We start from the raw sequence: 5722 nt of genomic DNA on the forward strand, positions 1-5722 counted from the left end.
TGATTTAAAAGTTGTTATTCTGAGAAAATGATTTTTATTATGAACATGAAACTATATCCAAAAATTATGGTTAAACTCAAAGTGGAAGTATGTTTTCTAAAATGGTCATCTAGACGTCGTTCTTTCGACTGAAATGACTACCTTTACAAAAACGACTTGTAACTTATTTTTCCGACTAGAAACCTATACTTTTTTTGTTTAGATTCATAAAATAGAGTTCAATATGAAACCATAGCAATTTGATTCACTCAAAACGGATTTAAAATGAAGAAGTTATGGGTAAAACAAGATTGGATAATTTTTCTCATTTTAGCTACGTGAAAATTGGTAACAAATCTATTCCAACCATAACTTAATCAACTTGTATTATATATTATGTAATCTTGAGATACCATAGACACGTATACAATGTTTCGACCTATCATGTCGACACATCTATATATATTTCGGAACAACCATAGACACTCTATATGTGAATGTTGGAGTTAGCTATACAGGGTTGAGGTTGATTCCAAAATATATATAGTTTGAGTTGTGATCAATACTGAGATACGTATACACTGGGTCGTGGATTGATTCAAGATAATATTTATCGATTTATTTCTGTACATCTAACTGTGGACAACTAGTTGTAGGTTACTAACGAGGACAGCTGACTTAATAAACTTAAAACATCAAAATATATTAAAAGTGTTGTAAATATATTTTGAACATACTTTGATATATATGTATATATTGTTATAGGTTCGTGAATCAACCAGTGGCCAAGTCTTACTTCCCGACGAAGTAAAAATCTGTGAAAGTGAGTTATAGTCCCACTTTTAAAATCTAATATTTTTGGGATGAGAATACATGCAGGTTTTATAAATGATTTACAAAATAGACACAAGTACGTGAAACTACATTCTATGGTTGAATTATCGAAATCGAATATGCCCCTTTTTATTAAGTCTGGTAATCTAAGAATTAGGGAACAGACACCCTAATTGACGCGAATCCTAAAGATAGATCTATTGGGCCTAACAAACCCCATCCAAAGTACCGGATGCTTTAGTACTTCGAAATTTATATCATATCCGAAGGGTGTCCCGGAATGATGGGGATATTCTTATATATGCATCTTGTTATTGTCGGTTACCAGGTGTTCACCATATGAATGATTTTTATCTCTATGTATGGGATGTGTATTGAAATATGAAATCTTGTGGTCTATTGTTACGATTTGATATATATAGGTTAAACCTATAACTCACCAACATTTTTGTTGACGTTTTAAGCATGTTTATTCTCAGGTGATTATTAAGAGCTTCCGCTGTCGCATACTTAAATAAGGACAAGATTTGGAGTCCATGCTTGTATGATATTGTGTAAAAACTGCATTCAAGGAACTTATTTTGTTGTAACATATTTGTATTGTAAACCATTATGTAATGGTCGTGTGTAAACAGGATATTTTAGATTATCATTATTTGATAATCTACGTAAAGCTTTTTAAACCTTTATTGATGAAATAAAGGTTATGGTTTGTTTAAAAATGAATGCAGTCTTTGAAAAACGTCTCATATAGAGGTCAAAACCTCGCAACGAAATCAATTAATATGGAACGTTTTTAATCAATAAGAACGGGACATTTCATGAAACAAAAGCTGATTGCACGGGACTAATCAATTTATCAATAACACCTATAAGTCGATTAGTTAGGATTTTTGAAATAATTTTGTAGAAAAAACCAACCAACGAAATAGGTCTAAAGTCATTAATGAGAACGAGGTTCTGAACTTTCGGAATTAACGAAAAGAATGCAGACTTCGCTCCGTGAGGCATAATATAATTCTCAAAAAATAGACGAATGTCCCTGCATAAATCAAAACAAATAATATCCCAAAAGTGTTTAATAAATCGGAAAGAAATAACGTCGGGACATGGCGCTTTCGAACTCCTACAATCCCAAACGGCCTTTTTAATTTCAACATCATCAATATCACTTTCAAGATTAATTGCCTCCTCCTGTGACAATTTATACTTCGGCTCCACTTGAATAAATTCAGCCTCATTATGTTGCCTGTCGAATTTAGCCTCATAATAATCAAAGAATTGTTGTTTGATGGCATTTGGATCTGTGGCCCATGACCCATCTACCATTAAGCCTTGGATATTTTGATAATTATGTTTATGTTTAAGGGAGCAATGAAAAAATTTGGAATTTTCATCACCCTCAACGTCCCATTTAATATGAGTTTTTTATAAGGCATCTGTGGCTTCTATTTTCATCAACTCATCACGTTCCAAAAACAACTTATTCCTTCGATCGATCATAATGGCATCGGCTGAACCAGCATCAATGGCAATGTCTAGATCATGAATATCTTTATCTAGTTGTTTAATTCTCAACACTTCATTTTGTTCTTGATGTGTGAATCCAAGCTTTCAAATGCGCTTTCAACAACCGAAATTTAGCTATTATGTCAACATTCTGACCATTACCAATCGAACTCCATGTACTTTGAACAAAAGAATCAAAATCCAGTCTATCGAACCATGAGTCAAAGATCTTAAAATAAGTCGGGCCAAAGTCAACCTTGTCTTGAAAAAGAAGAATAGGAGCATGATCCGAATACCCCCGATCCAAAACCGAACCCTTCAAATCGTTAATAGAATCAAGAACATTACTAGTAATAAAGAATCTATCAAGTTTACTAAGTTTTGACCCGGCTTTATTTCGATACTTATAACGAACGCCACCCAAAGGAACTTCATCAAATTTGTTTGATTCTATGAAATCTCTAAACACCCGATCATCATGTAGACAAAACTCTGAGCTACATCTCTCGTCTCTACTTCTAACCGAGTTCCAATCGCCCATGAAAATATAATGACCAGGATTAATCGACATGAAATTAGATAACTCATTCCAAAAAAGCACCTTATCCGATAAGGCTTGAGGAGCATACACATTAACCATGAATGTCTCAATATTTTCCTTTATCCAAGTGCCTTTAACTATCACATAATTCTCGTTACACCAAATGTTACTTTTCACGATTACAGACGGGTCCCAAAGAGAGATAATGCCACCAGAAAGTCCCTTAGCAAGACTTAAAGCGTAGTCAAAATGCATATTACCCCATAAAGAATGTAAACGAAAAATCAGAAAACGTGACATTTTGGATTCCTGAACTCCTAAAAATTGAACTTTTAACGAAACACATGTATCTATTATCCATTTTCGTTTCAAAAAACCCCCTGTTGGTTAGTGATCCAATATTAATATTCAAATGTTAACCACTTTGTTTTGATGATGACACCAAGTCTTGTGTGCTTAAACAACGTATAGAACAACACAAGTTCACAAGCCTACACTATCTCTAGCAAAAGACCAATACATAAATAATTAACTTGGTAAAAACTGATATGCGGCTGCACCACGGTCGATTGCGGGTCTGACTGTAGATGTCCTGTTCCAACGGCTACACCATTTTACAACACTGTTGATCTACGATCAACCTCACTTCCACCAGAAAGTCCCTTAGCAAGACTTAAAGCGTAGTCAAAATGCATATTACCCCATAAAGAATGTAAACGAAAAATCAGAAAACGTGACATTTTGGATTCCTGAACTCCTAAAAATTGAACTTTTAATGAAACACATGTATCTCTTATCCATTTTTGTTTCAAAAAAGCCCCCTGTTGGTTAGTGATCCAATATTAATATTCAAATGTTAACCACTTTGTTTTGATGATGACACCAAGTCTTGTGTGCTTAAACAACGTATAGAACAACACAAGTTCACAAGCCTACACTATCTCTAGCAAAAGACCAATACATAAATAATTAACTTGGTAAAAACTGATATGCGGCTGCACCACGGTCGACCGCGGGTCTGACCGTAGATGTCCTATTCCAACGGCTACACCATTTTACAACACTGTTGATCGACGGTCAACCTCACGGCCACCAGAAAGTCCCTTAGCAAGACTTAAAGCGTAGTCAAAATGCATATTACCCCATAAAGAATGTAAACGAAAAATCAGAAAACGTGACATTTTGGATTCCTGAACTCCTAAAAATTGAACTTTTAACGAAACACATGTATCTCTTATCCATTTTCGTTTCAAAAAAGCCCCCTGTTGGTTAGTGATCCAATATTAATATTCAAATGTTAACCACTTTGTTTTGATGATGACACCAAGTCTTGTGTGCTTAAACAATGTATAGAACAACACAAGTTCACAAGCCTACACTATCTCTAGCAAAAGACCAATACATAAATAATTAACTTGGTAAAAATTGATATGCGGCTGCACCACGGTCGACCGCGGGTCTGACCGTAGATGTCCTGTTCCAACGGTTGCACCATTTTACAAAACTGTTGATCTACGGTCTGAAATGTCCCGTTCTTATTGATTAAAAACGTTCCATATTAATTGATTTCGTTGCGAGGTTTTGACCTCTATATGAGACGTTTTTCAAAGACTGCATTCATTTTAAAACAAACCATAACCTTTATTTCATCAATAAAGGTTTAAAAAGCTTTACGTAGATTATCAAATAATGATAATCTAAAATATCCTGTTTACACACGACCATTACATAATGGTTTACAATACAAATATGTTACAACAAAATAAGTTTCTTGAATGCAGTTTTTACACAATATCATACAAGCATGGACTCCAAATCTCGTCCTTATTTAAGTATGCGACAGCGGAAGCTCTTAATAATCACCTGAGAATAAACATGCTTAAAACGTCGACAAAAATGTTGGTGAGCTATAGGTTTAACCTATATATATCAAATCATAATAATAGACCACAAGATTTCATATTTCAATACACATCCCATACATAGAGATAAAAATCATTCATATGGTAAACACCTGGTAACCGACATTAACAAGATGCATATATAAGAATATCCCCATCATTTTGGGACACCCTTCGGATATGATATAAATTTCGAAGTACTAAAGCATTCGGTACTTTGGATGGGGTTTGTTAGGCCCAATAGATCTATCTTTAGGATTCGCGTCAATTAGGGTGTCTGTTCCCTAATTCTTAGATTACCAGACTTAATAAAAATTGGCATATTCGATTTCGATAATTCAACCATAGAATGTAGTTTCACGTACTTGTGTCTATTTTGTAAATCATTTATAAAACCTGCATGTATTCTCATCCCAAAAATATTAGATTTTAAAAGTGGGACTATAACTCACTTTCACATATTTTTTACTTCGTCGAGAAGTAAGACTTGGCCACTGTTGATTCACGAACCTATAACAATATATACATATATATTAAAGTATGTTCAAAATATATTTACAACACTTTTAATATATTTTGATGTTTTAAGTTTATTAAGTCAGCTGTCCTCGTTAGTAACATACAACTAGTTGTCCACAGGTAGATGTACAGAAATAAATCGATAAATATTATCTTGAATCAATCCACGACCCAGTGTATACGTATCTCAGTATTGATCACAACTCAAACTATACATATTTTGGAATCAACCTCAACCCTGTATAGCTAACTCCAACATTCACATATAGAGTGTCTATGGTTGTTCCGAAATATATATAGATGTGTCGACATGATAGGTCGAAACATTGTATACGTGTCTATGGTATCTCAAGATTACATAATATACAATACAAGTTGATTAAGTTATGGTTGGAATATATTTGTTACCAATTTTCACGTAGCTAAAATGAGAAAAATT

The sequence above is a fragment of the Rutidosis leptorrhynchoides genome, chromosome 11, assembly GCF_046630445.1.
Source record: "Rutidosis leptorrhynchoides isolate AG116_Rl617_1_P2 chromosome 11, CSIRO_AGI_Rlap_v1, whole genome shotgun sequence".
Taxonomy (NCBI): domain Eukaryota; kingdom Viridiplantae; phylum Streptophyta; class Magnoliopsida; order Asterales; family Asteraceae; genus Rutidosis; species Rutidosis leptorrhynchoides.